Source organism: Parasteatoda tepidariorum, chromosome 2 (genome assembly GCF_043381705.1).
Source record: "Parasteatoda tepidariorum isolate YZ-2023 chromosome 2, CAS_Ptep_4.0, whole genome shotgun sequence".
Lineage (NCBI taxonomy): Eukaryota > Metazoa > Arthropoda > Arachnida > Araneae > Theridiidae > Parasteatoda > Parasteatoda tepidariorum.
This window is the reverse complement of record NC_092205.1, coordinates 6,869,895-6,893,790: the sequence shown is the minus strand read 5'-3', so window position 1 is coordinate 6,893,790 and position 23,896 is coordinate 6,869,895. Positions and strand designations below refer to the sequence as shown.

The 23,896-nt window shown below is 28.1% G+C and overlaps 1 protein-coding gene across 3 annotated transcripts in view; it reads right to left on the bottom strand.

The window, feature by feature from the left end:
• Positions 1-23,896, bottom strand: part of LOC107453330 (G protein-activated inward rectifier potassium channel 3) — a 100,244-nt gene that overhangs the window by 43,982 nt on the left and 32,366 nt on the right. The window contains exon 1 of one of the 3 annotated variants that reach the window (XM_071177100.1): positions 3,162-3,219. The exons of the other annotated variants lie outside the window; for them this stretch is intronic. The gene's annotated coding sequence lies outside the window, so the exon portion shown is untranslated. Of the gene's footprint in view, positions 1-3,161; positions 3,220-23,896 lie in introns of those variants that run through there. 3 annotated transcript variants of the gene reach the window in all.

The window sequence follows — 23,896 nt, the reverse complement described above, 5'->3', positions numbered from 1 at the left end:
ATAATTTTTGTATTTTATATATATATATATATAATTTTTTTTTAAATCGCCGAAAAGATTTCATTTAATTTTTCACATACAATTTCCATTGTTTATCATAAAAGAGAAAGGCGTCATTAATACAGCCCTATTGTGTAATGACATAACAGTGGTTTATAAGATAAAAAAATAAAAATAGGAAGACTTAAGTGTTATATTTGCGTAATTTGCGACTCCTAACGTTCTATTTACGAAAAGTGTCCCAAAATTCCTCTTGAAGATTTGAATTTTGCATTATTTGTGCAAGAAAATATTGTTAACGAAATAAAAGTGGTACAGCTGGCAGGTATATAAGATCAACTAAATGTAGAACCTCTACACCAAAGAATATTTTAATTTACTTTATACTCTGTCTTGAACAGCCAACAAAATACTCCCGATACTTTACGACTTACAAAATACTTTACGACTCCCTAGATTCAACTCTTTAATAATTTTGAACCAGACCTAGAAGACAATGGAACTCCTGAATCAAGTATTGCGGTAAACTGACCTTCTTAGAGGGCTTTTTTTTATTAAACTAACCCTCATTTACATTACAAGGAAAGGAAAACCACTAAAACTTCCACGGTTAGACCAGTGACAAGGACATTAAAATCCATGATTCGTTGACCACTAACGATCATTTCAGTTTTAAATTCATCCTCACAAGATGCCATTTATTTTAGCATTAACTTTTAATGAAAAAAAATATATAGTTTTGAATAAAATTATTAAATTAGGAAAAATATATTTCGGTTATAGCAAATATGAACAGCTCATAGCCTAATTAAGAAAAAAAAAAGATAATTTCTTGAATGAAAAATGTCGCATTTGTCTATTTCAATCACTTTAACATCTTTTCTGTGAATGATTTTCCAATTTGATTTATGTAAAGTCATTTTCCGTATTTTAATGCATCATTTATGCATCTATGATCCATAAATACGTAGTAAATTTCACACATTCATCATCAATGATTGGAAATAGAATCAATGTTTACTTTAAATATATCCTTAAAATAAACATCCTTCCATTTCTTTCCGATAAAAACAAGTATACGCGGAAACTTTGATTGTGCATTTTAGTGCCATAATTTACTATACAACCATAAAAATCTTATTCGAAGTTATGATATTTAAGTTTTTATGAGTTCTTCTCCCAGAGTATGAGTCACACGATTATAAAACTTTAAAGCCAACGCTCAGCTGACAAGAATTGTCTTTTTCTTTTCCCTTGGACACTAAGTTGACTTTTACGACTTGAGACGAGAATGACGTGCTAAAATTGTATAAAACTTTAACTAAGTTTTATATCTTATAGCATAGCCAAAACGTGCAAAAAAAAACTTTATTCTTTACTTATAATTTATAGTTTACACGTGTCAGTTCAATTTATTCCATTCCTTTTAGTTACCAAATTAATTTTGTTTTGTTGCTGTGTACGGAAGTGTAGTACAAGAATAATTTACATTATTAGGCTAATTAAATAAAATTGTATTTCCAATAATTTTTCATTTGCTTCAACATATAATTTACCTTATTTGTATCCCAAAGCTATTTTAACATATATTTTACTTTATTTGTAACTCAATATTATTTTAACATATACTGTACCTTATTCGTATCTCAAATTACTTCAACACGTACTTTGCCTCATTTGTTACCTAATATTATGTCCACATTTACTTTATCTTTTTTATATCCCAATATTATTTATCAAATTTGTATTGAAATTCTAAATTGCTTATTTTATTGACTTATTTATTAAATATATTAGACATTATTTTCTTTCATCTTACTTGTAATTTCTATCAAAATATTCTTTATCTTATCTGTATCAAAATACTTTTATAAAAATGCTGTTTTATAGTTAGATTAAAATAATTGTTATATACTTATATCATATTATAATATATAATAACATAATGTATAATAAATACATAATATTATATATTGTTATAAATTCGTTGTATACTACATTTTATTTTTTTCCGTATCACAATATTCTTTATCTTATTTGTATCAAACTTCCTTTATGTTAAGCTATGTGTTACATGAGCTTTATTTTTGCTTCAGCGAATCAAAAAGTAAATAAATAAATAAATCTAACATACAACAGATATTCTTAGATATTTAGAACATACATTTTTCAATTAGAATTGTCGGTGTAAGTAATTAAGTAATATGAAATTTATAAAAAACACTTTGGGAATTCAGAAATAATAAAAATTAGTTAAACACAAAGCACAAACTATCAGAATACTTCTAAATACAGACTGTTTTCCTAAATACAGAATAATAATAAATACTGATAATATCTGTATTTAGATGCATATTAATTTTTGCATTTCGGATTAATAGCAAATAGATTAACATTTTTTGAAATCAGTATTGTAATTTTTTAAATTAGATTCAGCGAGTTCAGAAGAACAGTCTTTTTACATTAATAAAATGATGCGTTACTGCTTCGATTTTACAAAGAAAATTTCCAGAGGAAAGCATAACATTGCGTCAGTTATACAGTTATTGATAAAAACATTTAAAATGAATACAACAAAGCATTGGTCTAGTTCTCGATTAAAGTTTTCTAGAAAAAAAGAACAATAATTAAAAGTAAGCAAGTAGCATAAAAATGTGAGACTATACAATTTGAAATAGGAAAAAAGCCCCATGAATGAAAATTCATAGAAATTAATTGAATTTTCTTCATTAATCACTTAAATTCATTTCAAAATATTCCTTAAGCCTTTCCATAAAGTATTTGAAGATCGAAAAATTTACAAAATCACGATAATTCAATGATTTTATACATTAATCAAGTGAATTTATTTCAAATTTTTTTATTGCGATAATTCAATCACACAATATTGAGAAATACTTACATGTGTCAATTAAAAAAAAAAAAATGCATCGTCAAATTTAACGGTAAAAAGTTGAACTTTCAATATTTCGTTGTTGCGGTCATTTTTGTGTTTTCATTCCATTCCCAAATGAAGAAAAAAAATTCTTTTAAGTTGGATCAAAAGATGATTAAAAAATTAAATCAATCATTACATAAATATTGGTATTGTTGATTACAACAACAAAATTGATTTGTAGAAGGAAATTTAACGGTGTTGACACTCTGAAGAAATAATTTACCTTGAGTTGAGATGGAAAGACAGAGCAATAAACGATGTTATTGAATTCCAATCCTTCAAACACAAATATATTAAGCTTAGAAACACCCTTGCTAAAGGAAACACCAAAGAAATCTCATCACATATTTCCTTATCTGACACAAATAAGCTAAATAGGTAAATTCTAAAACTTGTTTCTTGAAGGACACTTTAAGTACTAACAAATGAACAGTAGCTTTGTTTCTATGACATTTAAAATCACAGAAGAGACTTGTTAAAAGAAATTTTTTTTTTCGGATTTTAAGTTAAACGAGAAATATCGATATTGTACTACTTATAAATGCAATTGGGGTTTAAACTCCATACTTCGAAATTTTGCGTTGTTAATTTTAGAAAAAAATTGTAAAGATTATACGAAATTTTTAAAAATTTCTGCAAGTCTCTAGTACATACGAACCAAACGAAGTCGCTAATTTTCGAATTATTTAACTTTTCGAGTTGTAAATTTGATGGAAGTTATTTCATTTCTGATCGTTGATCATAGAGAGCATTGAATTTTTTTTTATTAAACTACAATATTCGTATATATAAATTATCAACCTGCAGTTTTACAAAAATACCCTGATTTTCCCAAAAGACATAAAACTCAAGAAACATGAATAAAAAATAAACTTTAATAAAATAGCTTTACAACTTTTAAATTTTTATATAAAATTATAATTAATTATATAGATTTGAGGAAACTATGAATACATTAGGCCTATAATAGTTATGAATGCTTCAGGCACATAATAGTTATGAATACATTGAGCGAATAATAGTTGTGAACACATAGGGCGTATAATAGTTAGGAATACATTAGGCGTATAATTGTTATGAATGCATTGAAAGTATAATACTAGTTATCAATACATTGAGCGTGCAATAGTTACGAATACATTAGGCATATAATAGTTATAAATTCATTAGGCGCATAATAGTTATGAATATATTAGGCGTATAATAGTTATGAATACATTAGGCGTTAGGGAAAAAGCTCCCCTCTTTGAAATTCGCTGTTTCTTATTTCCATAGCAGCAGACGGCCTCAGACTTTGTGTTGCGAGACGAGTTCAACCTAACCATTTTTGACAATGATTTTAATTATTAAGGATGATCATTATTTGACCACCTTGTTTGTTAATTGATAAGAGAATAATTTCAATGAAATCACCAAACATTTGAACAAATTTCTTTATATGTCCAATATTCACTTTATAAAGACAAACTATAACGGAGTAGTTGGAAAAGATAGTTAGAAACGACAACTTTTAATTATATTGTTCAAATAGATTTATTTATAATTATTTTATTAAATTTACGTTCTGGTCCAATTGACCTTGCTCAATAATGTCATATTTTGATCATTTGTTTTTCATAAACATTATTTTCAATCCTAATGTGTTGCATTTTATAGTTATTTTTGACAATGGTTTCGATGATTAAGGGTGGTTATTATTTGAGCATCTTGCTTGTTAACATTTGAACAATTTGCTTAAATTTGAATAGTTAATTTTTCTTTTAACAAAAAATTGAAATTTTGAACAGAATTTATAAATGCTTTATATTTCGTTATAAACCTGAGTGAAAAGTTTCGATTGAAAACGTATACCTTTTTAAAAAATTTTAGCAAAAAGTAAACAAATTAAGTGAAATCTTAAAATTACAACTTTGAGCATAAATATCGAATATCAAATTCCCATAAGTTTTAAAATCGACATTTCGAAGTTTAGTGATTGTTCTAATCTTATGTAACCTCTTATGGGTTTTAAGGTTTGATGATTTCATCGATAAGAGAAAGAGGTACAGTAAGAGCAATGTTTGCGTAAGTACCTCAACTCATTCTATCGTCGAAAATCGCTGATTAATTGTAAAAATAAATAAATTCATCGAAAAGAATATTGCAGTTCAAAATAAGAAACTCGTACGCAAGTAATTTGTTTATTTTTGAACTTGATAAAACGCAAGAGGGGGATCCCAACCGACTTATAACACACGCTTACGAATTGCAACCTGCCCACGCGATGAAACTGTATTATTTCAGTGCTATTAGTAGTTAAAAACCGAATTAAATTAAAGTAAATAAAATACCAAAACAAACATTTATTAGTCAACTGGCATTAAAAAAGATAGATTTAAATATTAAAAATGATTTGCCATCGTACAAGTCAACTTTCCAAACATTTCTCAATGCGCAACATTCGTTTTTTATAATTTATCACAAAATAAAGGAAGCTATAAATCAGCTGTTCCCAATACTCTTTTGGCTTAGGAATTTTAAATAATCGAGATTCTTTTGGCGGAAACCTTGGCATTATAAAAAAAGTTCATTAGCAGTGGTGAATATAACAACAGCAAAAAGACTACTAATTATTTTCAAACTATTTAATATGAGCCGTGGTGGCTCAGGGGATAGAGCGTTGACTTTTCAATGAGGTGAACCTGGTTCGAATCCCAGAAAATGCTGGTCGATACGAATTCGAAACCCGGCTCGTGCCGACCACAGTGCTGACGATAAATATCCTCAGTGGTAGACGGATCATGGGTTAGTCCCCCTGAAGTCAGGCTAACCATGGGAGGTTTTCGTGGTTTTTCACTCCATGCAACGCAAATGTGGGTTAGTTCCATTAAAAATTCCTCCCATAAGGCAAGTTTTTCCCAATATTTAATCCAAGAGTTTCCTTGTCATCTGGATAGCTCAAAATTACGAGGTTATGGAGTTGAACATTGGTAGTCGTAAACCCAAAATTGGGTCGACTGTTCTATGACGATTATAAAAAATAAAACCATTCAATGTGTGAAATGAAATATTTCATGCTATGAATTTTTTCTTTGTATATGCAGATGCAGAAAATGAATAAAATAATCTGAATTCCGGTTTTTGAAAAAGAACTATTATAAACGATGAGAACAGTTATCATAAAAACGTAATTCCTTATTCTTAAATTGAGTTATTTTATTTTGAATTAAAAAACTTAATAAGGAATACTTATGAATTTTTAGAAATGCATATTCGTTTCCTAGTTTATTCAATATATTGCTACTAAAAAAAATGTAGATTTTAAATTTTGTTACTTTTTCATTTGAATAAAAAAGTTCATATAAACATGCAGAATGTTAAAACAAAAATAAGAATAATTAATTGCATATAAATATTATTATCACTGGTGGTTAAAAATATCCTTGATCCTCGGAACTCCTGTAATCCTTCCACGGAACCTTTGGGTTCCTTTTTGGAAACTGCTGCTATAAATGTTAACACGCTTATACCATAACTAAAGAGATGTGTTTTGTAAAAGTGAAAAAAATGTTAAAGAAGTGTTAACAGTTTAGCAGTAAACTAACAAGAAGTGAAAGTGTTAACAGTTTAAACTGGTCCTCCAATTAAATATCGCTTTCTAAACACGAATCCCAAAGAGACACGTGAATGCAGACGAGAAGACGTGTTCAACGCAGCGAGTCGAAACAGAGAAGGACGACAATTTGTTTTCACTTTTTATTTTGAGGACAATAAGCGATTTTTGAAGAGGCAGAAATTATTTTGTCCTTGCCGTGTATCGCACTTGTTACGGTGAAAAATATAGCAATAAAAAATAAATAAAATTTTTATTTCCATTTAATTGAGACGCCAAAAAACTTTACAATTTTTCGAAAGCACAATTAAATGATATATATTTCCAAGCACACATATTTAAATGACAAAATTTCAGACTACAATTGTTTAAATCATTCATATTTGCAAACATACTTACATTAGTTTATCCATATTACTAAATATGCTAATTTAAATTATCCAAATTTCTTAATATGCTAAAGGATCTACATTTTCACATACGTAATTAAATAATCCGTATTTCTAAATGCACATATTTAATTGGTCGCTATTTTTAAGTTGACATAATTATTTTTCCAAACACATACATTTAAATTATCTATATTTAAGTGATCCATATTAATAACTATAACTATTATTAATAACTATAACTGAATAAACTATTTTTCTAAATTTGCATATTTAACTGATTTATAATTCTAAGCTTACAGACATATATTTTTCTCTTAGATACATAGGTATAAATAAATATTACAAAATATACCAATTTAAATTATTTATGTTACTAAATATACTAACTTAAATGAATAATACTGAAAGATCTATATTTTTACTTAATATACTAAAGGATTTATATTTTTACTTAATATACTAAAGGATCTATATTTTTGCCAGTGTATTTCAAAAAGCCATATTTCTGCGGATATTTAATTGATCGATGCTTTTAAATTCAGAAAATCATTTTTCCAAACACACATTTAAATTAACCATTTTTCCAAAATGCTCATATTGAATTGATTTATAATTCTAAGCTTGCAATGCAGTCAAATTCAAATTCAGAGTGTTATGTTTAATGCAGAGTTCAATGGGAAAGTAGCTGAAAGTATTTCATTGTGCAAGAGCCAGTATTTATCTTGGTAAATCTTAGAAAAAGAAAATAGTGCAGATTGTCAAAATAAATCGACCAGTCATAATCGGGAATCGAATCTATGTTAAAGTGTTGGTCATCAAGTTTTTCAGAATTTTGAGTTTAGAGATGATATTTGCAATATTTTAACATTTTTCTTTTAAACAAAATGTTAGAAGTTAGATAAAAGGCTCTTTTAATTTTTTTAAAGTTTTAATAAAAAACAGTTCCTATAACTGTTCACCCTATACGTTGAAAAGAATTATAACGCATAAACGCGATCAAAGTGGTCAACATTAACCATAGGGAGTCGATGCTATATAGCAGTGGTTATCAATTGGCGGCCCGTCGGCCCCATCCCATCAGCGAAGCCTTTTTTTGTGGCCCGCTAACTAAAATATGTTAGTTGTCTATTTTTTGCAGACAATTTTCGTAAAAAATCTACATTGGTTTTAAATACTTTTAAGTTTTATATCTTAACAATTTGATATCTGTTGCACATTAATTGTTTAATACATAGGTGCACATTAAAGTTACTGTAGCCAGACTTTTCGAATATACAATTAAATATTTTTAAAAATCTACTTCTTATTTTAAATTGTAATTCAATACTTTTGTTTTGTACAACTTGATAAAAATCTGACAGTAATAATTAATGTTCCTTCAAACATAAAAGAGCCCTATATAAAATTTTGATGAAGTTGCCGCCCGCCATTTGACTGGTGTTTTCAATTGCGGCACCTGGCCTCATGTAAGGTGGAAAACCCTACTATGTAGTATTTCAGCAAATAGCAATGATATTTCAGCCGAGAATTCATCGAAAGTCGCTGATAAAAAAAAATCTGTTTTCGCTTGGATAAATGTCATTGTTTTAAATATATAATGCTTTAAATGCATAAGAAAATATCGCTATAAATATTTCAACCTATTTTAAACTATTTTGTAATCGATAAATTTAAACTAAAAACAATTCAATATAAATTAACTGTTTAATCGAAATAAAATTTAACAAATTATTTTGTCAAATCTCCTTTATTCAATAAGTTTGTGAAATTTCATGCAAAGACATTCTTTAATGTTCAAACGGCCACTAAGAACAAAATATAATTACTACCCTTACAAAATGTTTTAATTCTTAAGTAGGAGAAAAAGAACTAATACGTACCATCAAAGTTTAACTTATCTACTATTTTGATGCAACGCAACAATATAAAGCAGCATTTTGGAAAAATTTATTAACCTATTAGGTCATTTAAAGTGACAAGATCATGACCTTCGAACTTACATGCATTTCCTCTTTTAATTGAATGAACTCGCTATTAATATTTTTTTTTGAACCAACGCTATCATTGACTAAAAGTATTGAGCGTAACTTCATTGAAATTAAAGATTTTTTCAAGAATGTTGCAACCTTTTTCATATTTTACACAATGTGAAACGTAGGACATCTGAAAAAAATATATAAACTTAATTTAGCAAAACTATATTCTCACTGTTTGAATCGATTTGTTAAATTTGAAAAAATTCTAAAAAATATTAACTCAAGAAAATTTAAATACTGTTTTAATAAGATTATTTTTTTCTTCAAATTTTTGGCGACAGTAGTTAATCAAGCTCTACAAGACCGATTAACTTTTAATTCAAAGAAAATATTAATGTTTCCAATCATAGATAAAAGATAAAACACAAAAAAATAATTTTTCGTTTCACGTTCTCTTGATATAAAAGTTATAGATTTAAACAAATTTAATGCGTATTCATACATTTAAATTTTCTGTTAACAAACAATTCGATATTTAATTTTCCAGAATTTTATAATTCTGTTGGAATAAAAAATATATTTTAAGAAAAAAATAATAATTTTGATCAGAATTTCTGCTAGCCATATGCATTATGTTTATGTTAAACTACCAATATTTGGTTTAACAGTTTAAACGAAATATTGTTTTTTAATTTTATGTAAAAAAATTTAAATATTTTATTAATGCGAATGCGTTTTTATCAAATATAATTTTTTTCGGAGTTAAACAGTTCTATTGGAATAAGCAAAATGTAAAATGGAGCAATAAGACTTCCGCCAGCTGCGTCAGTCATATGCGTTAAAGGAAAACCATATACGTTTTGTTCTTGTTTTATATACAAGCAATTAAATACTTTATTAATGCTAAGACAGATAATAATGACAATAATAAGTGATTTTTGAAGTTAACATTTAAAGAATTATGTATGATACCACTGTAACAAGAAGTGCAAACAAAAAGTAAAATAAATTTTAAAGATGAATAATTTTTATCAAAATAACCACAAATGACTTTTAACTACATGCTTAAACTATATTATAATTTAGTAATATTTTTTTATTTATGTACAAGTTCCTTAACATTTCATTAATGCTAATGAGTTATAAAATATTTTTTTTCTCTTTCATAAGCACTTAATTAAATTTATAGCCCACTTTCATAATCAATTTATCATTATGAAACCAATTGTTTTATCTCTTTTTAACACCCAGTATAAAATGAGCACGTGTTTTGACACCTAATTATTAACTTAAGTTTCATTAAATATTGTTTTGAATTCAGATACATATTTACAATAATGAGTTGACAAAACTGAATACATTTAGAATCGACAAGAAACGAAGCTTGTTGGAAGTAGAATTCTAATTAGAATAATCAGGTAAGAATAATAACCAAATAATCATGCATAATCAAACTAATGGGCCTTCGGTCAAGGATGAATATCTCAATTTACGATAGCAGTCGGTTTCGGAAATATGCACATTTCTAGAATATTCTTAACCAGTTCTCGGGTCATAAAGAACTTTTTGTTCCATTTAGTAAGAAATAAGTTCTATTTTCTCCATCCTTGAAGTAAAAGAAAATTTTAACAAGTTTTTTTTTCTTCTAAATTTATGGGTTGACATTGTCAATGAAACGTTAAATGTCTATATTAATTAGACATTTTTAAAAAAAAAATAATTCTCGTGATATATCGCGAATATCATGTTTTTTAATAAATATATAATATACATGTTACTGTGAATGACCAAAATTGGCTGTTGTTGACTTCCACCGGTGAATGTTGACAATCACATAGTCGCTTTGGTAAATGCCCGAAATATATACTAGGTCTAGTTAAGTGTCACTGCCCGGTATACATTTGCCTGCTATACCCTACACTGATGTTTTTTTAAGGTTCATTACCACTGTCCGGTAAACATTTAACCGTTACTCCGAACACTGATGTTTCTCCTGATCTATCCTCTGCAGATATTAAAATATTAAATAAATATAAACGAATAAATTAATATCAAATCATATGTAACAAATTCAGACATTCACCATAGCGACCATGTGATTGTTGACATTCACCGATAAAAGTCGACATTCTCTTGATTTCGGGTCATTCACGGTAACATATATACATGAGACTACATGAAAAATTGAATACGATAATATCGGAAGCATTATCGATATCTATAATCTAATGCAACATCACTGTAAGAAATTCCGGATCAAATTAAGGTAAAAAGTATAGGCACTCAGGGTGCCGGTACTTTTTACCATAAAATCTATTTTTATCGGAAGATGTTACGGAGCAAAGAATCTGAGATACCGTAATTTTTACAGTAATAATTACCGTGGAATCACTGAATCACTCAAAATAAATATATAATATGGTAAAATATTAAATATCGGTGTCCTCGCTAAGGATTTCAAATTATTGGTCAGTAAATTAGCCAAATGTGAAAAGTATTCACCAACTTTCAAAAGTCTTCGCCAAATGCAAATCTTAAACTTTTTTACCATAAATTTTTTCCTATTGAAAACTATTTTACGGTAGTTCGTTTCAAGTTCATATTATTTGCCAATTCTAATTGGTTATGCGTTGCTTTTACTAAAAATTACTGTAATCAAATAAGAAATACTGATTTGTTCAGAAAAGTTCATTTTGTCTTAATTTTGAGGATCGAAGTAAATATACTTTTTATTTCCAGTGGAAAAATCATTCGCCAATACTTTCACCAAAACACAATTTTATTCGCCAAATTTACGATTTTATCTGATTGGAATGTTTAGTGCGGGCCCTGAATATTTATTGACTACGACAAATGACAATATCGCAAGTATTATCAATAATTGCAATCATCTAATTCGTTAATTATCAGTTGCAATAAATATCGAACAAGATGTATAATCAAATACACAAAAGCATTATCGATATACGATTATTATTGAATACGACAACATTATCATCTATGATAAATATTGATTATTATACTATACCAGTTCGAAGGTCATTGCAATTTTTCGGTTCATTTCTCAAGAAATAGATATCCATATTATTTAGCCATGACGGAAACTTTTTTTTTCTAAAAAATATTATCGTGATATATTTAAAATTTTGTATTACGTAAATATAAGTAATAATCAACTACGTAAAATATCGAATGCAACAATGTCTCAAGTATTATTGATATATTCATCTAAAGTGATAACTATCAATTTAAATAAATATCGAAAACGATGTACTGTCGAGTTTACGACAGCACAATCGATATACGATAATTGAGTACGATAAAACTCGGTCGTAATCATCTACGATGGATATCAAATACGGTAATATGACGTTCATTATCAATAACGATAAATATCAAATACAGGAACGTCATTAATTTATTTAGAAACGACAATATACAAATTTGTGAAGCTTATTAAAAGCAAATTTTATTTTTATTGAAAAGAATCGATAAAATAAATAGTTAACAGTAAATAGTTAGAATGAGGTGAATAGATAAACAAAAAAATTTGCATAATCAAACTACTATATGCCTTAGGTCAAGGATGTTCTCAATTTACGATAGGAAATATTCATATTTCTAGAATATTCATAACCAGTTATTGGGTCATAAAGAACTTTTAATTCTATTTAGTAACAACTGAATTTCTATTTTCATTCCTTGAAATTATTTATTCTATGTAGAAATAAGACATTTCAGCAATTTTTTTTTCTAACTATAAAACCTAGCAATATATATGGATTTATCGAATATAAATACTATTAGACATCGAGACAGCAAAATATTCTTACGATACATCGGGAACATCATGTCTTACCATAACCAATGAATCTAAGATTATTATCAACAACGATAAATATAGAACACAATGATATTTCAAGTATCTCCGGTAACAAGTATTATGGATAGCAATTATCAAATACGATAATATCGCAATCAGTATTGAATATGATAATTATTGAAAGGGGAAGACCCAACACCAGATGAATTAATTCTGTGGAAAAAGATCTCGAACCATGGGAATCAATAAATGGAGAAACCTAGAGTCGTCTGATCGAGCCTGTTGAGACAAACCTTGAGTCTGATCGAGCCAGACGGAGACTACTTGTTGAGACAAACCTTGAGTCTGATCGAGCCAGACAGAGACTACTTGTTGGGACGGTTCTGGCCTGTACTAGGCTGTCATGCTGATAGAAGAATTATTGAATACGATAATATCTCGATCAATACCGAGATACTAAATTTATATTAACTCACATAAATATTGTCAACAACGATAATTATCGAAAACGATCTTGAAAGTTGATAAATATAGTATTAAGGCAAGAAAAATCTTGATTAAAGCACAGAATTGGGAAAATATTGCAATAGAGAGCGCCTTTTCCAGGTTATATATCGCAATAAAAAAAATTTTCGGGTACTTTGGGACTATTATCCCGTGAACCATTTTCGACAAATATTATCATCAAAAAGTAGCTTCTGCGTCAATAACCGAAAATTTATCACTTTGTTTTTATCATTTTTAATTTTGTTTTACAAATTTTATCATTTTGTTTACTTTGTTTTGATTCTCTTTACTATACTTTTTTATTACGTATTTTTACACTTATGTTTTTTTTTTGTTATTATTACGTTATTATTATTATTATTTGATAAATTTAATGTGCTTAGAATGTTTATTTTGGAAATTGCTTTTCATTATGTCAACGCCCAAGGATTTGCTCATTTTCGCGAGCGTTGTCAGGTCGACAGGATAATCCCAAAGTACCGGTCGACGGGATTATCCCAAAGTACCAAATTTCGATAACGTCCAGCACAAATTTGGATACTTTTACCATGGCTATTTTGTAGCTACACAATTTGTAGCTATAGTTCCCTAATACATATGGTAGAAAAACCTTAGAGCTTTCATAAAGGACGTTTTCCATCAGTTGGGTTTATAAAGTCAAAAAGTATACAAAAATATGAAATCACAAAGTAAACAAAGTTTCATTTTCAAATTATTGTACAGAACAGGAAAAATAAAAAAAATAATTACATAATAAATATTAAAAAGTGTCTCGATGTGATTTGTATTATTTTACGGCCACAGTTTTAGAGTTGAAAACTAGATACTATTTTCCAACAATCAGCAATTTTTAAAAATTCGATAAAATCTATAAAAATATTTTTTACAAAATGCTTGGACCTCAAATTAGGAAAAAGCATTATTATTTTTTTTTGGTCAAAAGTAACTCGACAGTAACATCAATCAATCAACAGTACAGTGCGCCAGTAGAAAAATGTGCGAAATTTGATTACTAATTTTAACATATATCCTGTTATTGTAAAATTTTATTTTCAAACATGACGGGTAATTATTTTAATTTTAAAATACATTTTCCCGCTCTTTATTTTTTAAAGTAGTAGCTTCTGAATCAGTCCGAAAATAAAAAGGCACAATAAATATTACTAAAAAAAAATAAGATGTATAGTATGTAATAAAAGGCATATTATATAATAGTTCGAATTTCATAAATGATGACATTTTTATCATTCAAATTCTCTTTAAAGAAAAAAATAAATACAAGATTCAAAATACCTTTTATTTTTAAGAACCTCTGCTTGATACAAATTTTTGAGAAGAGTAACAGTTTTCTTATTCTGAGAGTTGTTTTAAAAATGAAAACTAGTCTAGTTTTAAACAATGACCTTGAATGAGATGAGAACTCTTGAATATAAAAAAGGAGTCGTGTGATAAGTCTAATAATTGTTGAAAGAAAATATAATAAGAAAAACTTATCCAATTANTCGATAACGTCCAGCACAAGTTTAGATACTTTTACCATGGCTATTTTGTAGCTATAGTTCCCTAATACGTATGGTAGAAAAACCATAGAGCTTTCATAAAAGACGTTTTTCATCAGTAGTGTTTATAAAATCAAAAAGTAAATAAAAATAAGAAACCACAAAAATAAACAATGTTTCATTTTCAAATTATTGTACAGAACAGGAAAAATAAAAAAATAATTACATAATAACTATTAAAATGAATTGCAAAATAATTGCTTCTGTAAAATATTTTAATACGCAAAAAGTGTCTCGATGTGTTTTATATTATTTTATGGCAACACGTTTTAGAGTTGAAAACTAGGCACACTGCGTGGTTAAATATCGAGTTAAATGTCGTGGTTAAAGCTTGGTTAAATGTCGAGTGAAATACAAGAGTGTCAGAATGCTAGGACAGTGTAAAAGACAATAATTTATTGTGCTCGGAAACCGAGAAGGTTTGAAACGCGTTCAAGAAACAAAATAGCAGTTTTGTGCTGAAAACATGAATTTTCATGTTTTCAGCACAAATGAAAAGATGCAAATGCCATTTGTAGGCATCTTTGCTATTATAATCCATCCTTAGCAATCGTCCAACAGTGTATTTTTCAACAATCAACATTTTTTAAAAACTCGACAAAATCTGAAAATATTTTTTACAAAATGCTTGGACCTCAAATTAGTAAAAAGCATTATTATTATTTTTTTAGTCAAAAGTAATTCGACAGTAACATCAATCAATCAACAGTACAATGCGACAGTAGAAAAATGTGCGAAATTTGATTACTAATTTTAACATATATCCTGTTATTGTTAAATTTTATTTTTAAACATGACGGGTAATTATTTTAATTTTAAAACACATTTTCCCGCTCTTTATTTTTTTAAGTAGTAGCTTCTGAATCAGTCCGAAAATAAAAAGGCACAATAAATATTACTAAAAAAAATAAGATGTATAGTATGTAATAAAAGGCATATTATATAATAGTTCGAATTTCATATAATGATGACATTTTTATCATTCAAATTCTCTTTAAAGCAAAAAATAAATACAAGATTCAAAATACCTTTTATTTTTAAGAACCTCTGCTTGATACAAATTTTTGAGAAGAGTAACAGTTTTCTTATTCTGAGAGTTGTTTTAAAAATGAAAACTAGTCTAGTTTTAAACAATGACCTTGAATGAGATGAGAACTCTTGAATATAAAAAAGGAGTCGTGTGATAAGTCTAATAATTGTTGAAAGAAAATATAATAAGAAAAACTTATCCAATTATATTTTTTAGAAGAGATTGCACACATTCGAGTTCATGAGTTAAATTTATTTTTATAAGCAACATGAAACGATAAATTGGTGGGGTAAGACGCATTTAAAGATAACAGCGTTTTCCGGAACTCTGATAGTTAAATTTAAAAAAAAAAAAGCGAAATGCAGTTTTACCAGTAATAAGTTAGTCTTACAGTAAAAGAATCTTAAATTTTTTTTTTTTTTTTTTAAAACGAAAAACGGGATGAAGAAAAAAATACAAATTGCGCTTTCAATTAAAAAAGTTAGGAAATGTTATAAACATTTGTAACAAGTAATAACATCTTAAAAATTGTTTTTTTATCAAACACTAAAAAATTCAAACCTATCACATAAATGCATTTTTAGCACGTGACCAGTTGAGCACCAGTGACTGATACGATCAAACTATTATTGAAGTGTTACTACTTTTGACCAAATGAAATAGTTTTTTCCAAAAAACAAATTTGTTATAGCTACTGAATGAGTTAACATAAATTGCACTATAAAATAGAAGTATGTGGTAATGAAATATTTAATTTTTAAATATAATTTGTGCAATGGGACTGATTGATAAAAAAAATCTATTTTTACACGTAAGAAAGCTTGAATTGAGGGGATAAGACTAAAGATAACAGCTTCTAAGAAAAATAAGATGAATTAATTTTAACCAACAAAATACAGTCTTGCGAATATTTAAATACTCAAATGGAAAAATAATTCAGAAGATCTTTTTTAGAATAAGGAAGTAAAAAATATGTTTTCAATTAAAAAAAATATTATGCTTAGTAAAAATTTGTAGCAAATACTAAAATTTCTAAAATTGTATTTTTAATTATCACAAGAAAATTTGAACTTATCACTTCAATTCATTTTAGCATCTGATCCACTGTTCTTTAAAGAGTGATCCTTTTCTCTTCTAAAAGTTAAGCATTCGGAAGTATAATTAACAAACTGTTAAACACAAATGTATATTTTACATCCACTTTAGATTTAATTTTCAACAAAAAGTGCACTATAAAAATGAATTGAAAATGGTAATAAAAAATCCAAGTGGTTTTTAACTATGAAACACCATCACGTGACTGAATTCAAGTAGAGTTCATAAATAAAACGATTTTTATAGGGGTAAAAGAATTCGGAAAATTGATGAGAAAAGAGAAACTCAAAGATAGCAGCCTTTTTCCAAAAATGTGTTTCATTAATGGGAGTAACATTTTATTTTATAACCGTTGTTCAACAGCTGACCCAATGTTCAACTTGTAATTTTGAATCCACTCCAGAAGACAAGGGAGCTTCTGAATCAAGTATTGGGAGAAATTTGCTTTCATTGAGGAATTTTTTTTTTATGGAACTTACCCGCATTTGAGTTACATGAGGAGGAAGACCACGAAAATCTCCCACGGTTAGCCTGATGGCAAGGGGACTTTGACCCATGATCCGTCTACCACGGAGGATATTTTCCGTCAGCACTGCGATCGGTGCGAGCCGGGTGCGGAGTTCGTATCGACCAGCCATCATAGAGATTCGAACCCAAGTCTTCTGATTGGAAGGCGAAAGCTCTATCCCCTGAGCCACCACGGCTCGATGAGTGCAATAGTATTTTTGTTTGGCTAATTAATTCGTAAAGTATGTCAAGGAAAACCAAAAATAAAGATGTAAAAAAGATCTAAAATTTCGGCCGCTGCTTTGAGACCATGTTTTATGAATCGTAACTACCACTTGCATTTTGAAAATAAATAATTCAAATCTGTCAGGATAAAAAGGTTAGTTGATTCGGATTAAGTACGCATTTGTGTCTGCTTTTGTATTTTAATACATAAACAGTTCTCATAATTTAGGTTTTTAACGAATAATTTACCTTTGCTGTCGTATGTCTATTCTTAGCCCAACATGGAAATGAATCTTACTGATCTTATTGCTTTAAACAATACTGTGAAATCATGTCCATATTTTTTTGAGCTGTATAAAATACAAAATAGTATTTTTACAAATTGAGCTCAATAGTAATTGTTTTCTTCATTAAAAAGGAATAAATTTATTTTTTCATCCGTCTTGCATATTATGTTCATTCAACAAAAATGGTGCAAAAATCATAACCGACTCTGTATATCGTATAACGAGTCGACAAACTTTTCACTAAACATTGAACATTAATTTTGTGTAAAAATCCGATCATTAGATCAAAAGTTATTGGAATGATTTCCTTTTAACAGTTTACGACGATAAATTGAAGATACCGTAGACACTCTTGGAAAGAAAATCCTTTTTTTATTTACTCTTTTTTTATATATTGCCGGTACTTATTGAAAAGGATGAAATAGGTCTTTCACCTAACCGAATAACGAATTATATAGATTGATGAAACTGTTGATGGAAGAAACGGCAGTATTTTTGCTAACTCAAATCGAACGTGTCAATGTTTGTGTAACACGAAAGTGTTTGTTGATTTCACAGTGCTTCGTCGTTCAATTCCCAAGTGCTCATTTAGATGTCTATCGTACGTTCAACAAGCGAAACCACAGATAAATTTAATGATGGCGATTAAACAGAGATGATCGATATGTAACAAAAACAATCATATCGTTAACTTCCTATGTTTCAAAACAAGAAGCTGAGGTAGAAGGTCGCCAATAGATAAGGCCAGGAGCATTATGTTTATTGCAGTGGTTCTCAAAAAGGTGTTCTGCGGAACCCTAGGGTTCCGCAGAACGAAAGATGGACAGGAGGTTCCGAAAGTTAGGACATTTATAACCAGTAATAATTATATTTATATCCTATCTATAATTTATTTCATATTACGCTTATTTACATGAACTTATTTATATAAAATGAGAATAAAAAAAAGCAACAAAATTTAAAATAAAAATTTTTTTCAATATCAATATATTGAATAAATTATGAAAAGATTATGCATTTATAAAAATTTAATTAGCATTTTTCAGAGATTTTTAATTGAAAGAAATATAACTAATTTATAGAATAAGGAATTACTTTTTTCTTAAACTATTTCATCGTTTTGAATAGTTCTTTTTTAGAAATCACAATTCAGCTTATTTAATTCATTTTAATCAAGTGTATACACCAAGTTCATAATATTAAATATTTCATTTTACATATTGAATAGTTTCGAAATAATTAAAAGTAATTTTTTAGGATATTCACAACTACTGATGAATCTTTCTTCTATAATGGGTTCCACCAAAAACAATTTGATCATTCAGGGTTCCATAGCCGAAAAAAAATTAGGAACCGCTTATTTATAGTACAGTCAAATTAGAGTTAGCGATATTCAAAACAAAAATGAACTTTATAGGCTTTTTAAAATTATTGAAAAATAACTAAAATAACAAGTCAACAAAATAAATGTTATTTCAATTTAAAACGATTTTCTAAAATTAGTGAAAAATCACTAAAATAACAAGTCAACAAAATAAATGTTATTTCAATTTAAAACGATTTTCTAAAATTATTGAAAAATCACTAAAATAACAAGTCAACAAAATAAATGTTATTTCAATTTAAAACGATTTTCAACACGTGATTACTTTTAAAATGGGTAAATAAAAATCATAAATCACAACAGCGACATTTAAGTGGAATAAATTTGGTATAAAACATTGAATTCTGAAATTATTAACTGACAGGTGTTAGGTTATAATTAAATTGAATGACACAACAGAATATATTCACCCTCTTTTTAGATTTCAATAAATAAATGTTGTTCAATTAAAAGTGATACAGTAAATTTTGTGATGAAACATTAAAGGATTTATTAAAGGCTATTACTATGATTATTCTTTATTAAGAAAGTGAAATGAATTCTTAATTTAATTATTCATTTCAAGTTCGCAAAATGAATCTTTTAATGAAGTTAACTGAATTAAAATTAACATTTTTTTAATGCATCAATACGTTGTAATACAAATTAAAGCACTTATTGCTCTAAATTGTCGATCCAACTCCACTTCATCAAACAGTTATCAATCCATTAACATTTATTCCGCCAATATCAAATTATTGAAAAGGAAATTTTTGAAAAATATATAAATAAATGATTATAAATAAAAAATATTCTTTTTTAAATAAATTAATAAAACATGCATAAAAAGTATACAGAGACAGCAAATAATTGAGCGCTATGAATAATTAAGTAGTGTTAATGATTATTGGTTACAGCATTAAAAAAAAGCTGTGATTGGCATAAAAATAAAAGGAAGGATACTTATAATGCCTTGCAATTGAAAAAACAACGTAATGACTTCCCGATTGATTCCGAGAAAAATGTATTTTAAAGAATAGGCAGTGCTTTTTTTTTCTGCATACCTATATTAAACCCTGCATATTACAGGAATATAACACTTAGAATTTAATTAAATAAATCAGTCATACTTAACATACAGAGTTTGAACATTTTAGATCAACAGGCTGTGTGAGACTTTAATTCTTCAATGAGGCAGATGATCAAACATATCGATCAGGAGAGGAGAGACTGATTCAACAAATCAAGGATTCCGTGATATTTTGATTCGTTATTGCTTGCCCCTGACCCTCCTAACTTGGGAAGCTGCGGTAGGAAACTTTTACTTTTAACGCAGAAAAAAAACATCTGTGTTTCATGCTGCATTTCATAGTCGTAAATTATTAAAATGCTATATATAATATTTTTCATTTATTTTACCGAAATTAATAAAAAATAATGAAAAAAAAAGTTTGAAAAATATGTTTAATAAAAATTTTGCATAAAAGGGTTAAAGGTAGTAATTCTATGATCCGCATTAAACTAGAGAACAGCAGTACCCCACACGGCCCGATTTTAGTGACAAACCATAAATAATGACGCCTAACTGATGACTGGGGAATGGCGCCCGTTCGCGATTTTCCAATCCAGCGGCGTTAGAACCAGCTCTCTTGTTTGGCATTTCCTTGAAGCTATTTTTCGAAGCTCTGTCGCCAAGGAAAATAAAAAAACATAGTTTAAGGTCCTCATACTCGAAGCAAATGCGATGATTTTAAACTATATATTTGATCGTGCCGTGAAGAATTATTTGGGCTTCAGAACAGACAAGTAACTTAAATATTTTAAAAGTTATTTAACTGTTTAAGAAATTGTCAGTTTGGCGACATTTTTCCACCTAGATGAAAATTATCAAAATCGCCGCCTTATTCTTAGTTTTTGCGTACTTTATGAGCCCAGGTAATGCAGCATTGGAGTAAGTTTTTAAATATTAAAAAATTAGACGACTAACGCTCTTCATTTTCACAAAACTGTAGCTTTTTAAAAAACTCGGCGTCAAAATAAGTGTAGACAGTTCTTCCTTTAGATAGGCTAAATTTGACCTAACAGTTGCAAACTCACGGCAGTTATAAAAATAGTATATTATTCGCAAAAAAGCATCATTTCATATTAAGACAGACCTTCAAAAAACAGTCTTTAAATAAAATAAAAACTTTTTTTAAAACTTTTTTTTTAAATTCCGTTAACAGATTTTAAAAGAAATAAAATATAATTACAAACAACTACAGCCAAGAGAAAAATCTCTAAAAAAGAGAGCGAGTCGTTTAAGGTTGCTGGATTTTAAATTTGCTGCCTGTCCACGGTATACAACGCACAAGGGTAATTAAGATTCTGGCTTAAACCACAATTTCCCCAACTCATTTTCAAGTAGAACAATTTTTTATTATTGAAGCGAGAATTGGCATTTAAGAACAGGCATGATAATTTTTAATTATAAGAAAAGAGTATAGAAGCTCTCCTTTAGGTGAAAATAAAAAAAATTCTAGTGGGAAGAGACAAATCAATTCGGTTAAGTAGGACGGAAGCCTCATTTTAATCGTAATTTAAAACTGACTCTTTTTGGCGCACTTGAAATTCCCAGTCGTCGTCGCCAGGGTGTGGAGAGAACTTATGACATTGTCGGCGATGGTTAAGTAAAACAAAAAAAGTCACGAAAAGCTCAAAATGTTACAATGAAATGAAATTGCAGGTGCTATATTTAGCGTTAGAAAAAGAAAAAAAAAAGGTTAAAAGCGTCACGTTTCGCTTTTCACACAGCTACAAAATTATTTCATTTCAATATTTGAAGCAAAAACTTTTGGGATATTAAATTACAGAACTATAAGTTATGAAATTTTAAGGAGATGTTATTCATTTTTAATCCGTGATAAAATGGCAAATTTTGAGATGGTTTTTCATTAAAAAAACTATTTGCATAATATTTTTTTTAGCAGTTTTAACTGTAATAGAAAATTTTAACAGAGTTTTTAATATTTAGTGGGAAGAACAAATTTTTTTTTAAGTAAGTCTAAATGATCCTGAAAAAAAGCAGTGCTTAGAAAAAAAAAATTTGAAAGTCACTGCGGTAGATCTTTAAAAAAAATTACCTTCGTTTGAAAAATATTATTCAAATTATGCACTATTTTTGAATTTATTTTAGAGACCAAACAGCATCCATAATTATATAAAATCGATCTTATCGTGAAGGCAAGGAAAAAAACAAATAATAGGATATAACAAGTTTGCAGATAGCTTTACAAATCAATAAATAAATTAAATTAATGTACCAATAGTATCGTACCAATAACTGACTTTTTCTCAAGTTCATTGTGCTACTCAATTAGGGCGGAATAGCTTGGTTGGTAAAACGTTGGGCTTGCGCTCATGAGAACGAGAGTTCGAATCCTGCCAGCCAAACAATACCCGTGAATTAAATAGTGGCTGGTGCACGTTAAATCTGTCACGGTCACATAGTCCTCCAATTTCCCATAACAAATCGATACATTTGGAGGTATTGAATTGGATATTGATCATTCTCTGGTTTAGGTTAAAATTTGACCTAAACCAGAGAATGATCTGTGTATGAATGGAGTATGATTAGGTCCTCCGTGTAAAACGGGCTGTGTCGCGTGTTTGTGTGGCTGAAGTCATTTTCTTGACCATAGATGGCTCCACTGAAAGCACTTTCTGTCTTATATAAATTCGTTCGATTTCAAGCAGGATTTCTGGTTTTGTCCTGTGGCATTAGTAAGAACAACTACTTAATTTTATATGCACACTAATTAATCTTATCAAATAAACAGTATTCAGGTTAAGTTATAGCATCAAAGATTTTTGAAAGCGCAAGTTTTTTTTTAACCAATGGGAAAGCACGACTGGGATTTTTTTACCGGATGAAATTTCACCAATCTTTAATCTAAGAAAGAGGTGTGCGTACCATATTAAACAGAAAGTTTTAATTTTTTGCTTTAAAAAGTAAAATTTGTCTTGAATTTTCAAAGTATACTCTTAAAAAAATTATCTGATAAAGCAATAAGAGTTTTCAAGAGTTTTTTCAAAAATATTTAAAGTTTCAAGCAAATCATTATAAAACTCTCTGTGAGACTCTTCCCGTTGAAACTCCATCAAATAAAGACAAAAGCAGAAAACGTTTTTTTTTTTTTAAATTTGATTTTGTAGTGGAAGGAAACTATTTTTTAAAGACTAATACAGTGGTCTAATTGAAACAATGCAGCCTTTTTCAATGTAGAAATGACTAGTAGTCTGACATTTACTAAAAATCGTAATTTTTTGTATAATGTTTTTTTTTTTTTTTTTAAATAAAATTCAATTTTTTGGAATTCTTCGTTCAGTCGCGAGTTATACTCGCCTACTAGCAGAAATATTCGGTTTTTTGACTTTATATGATGGTATCGTGTTTTATTTTTATCTCAATGAGAATACTTTTCTAAAGGGCATTCTAAAACCAATTCTCAGTAACTTCAAACGTTTTATAGAAAATTTAATAACTGTGCATGTATCATTCTTTTTTATGCAGTTTTAGTTTTAACTGTCTTTTATTTACAGTTTTTTATATACAATTTTTAT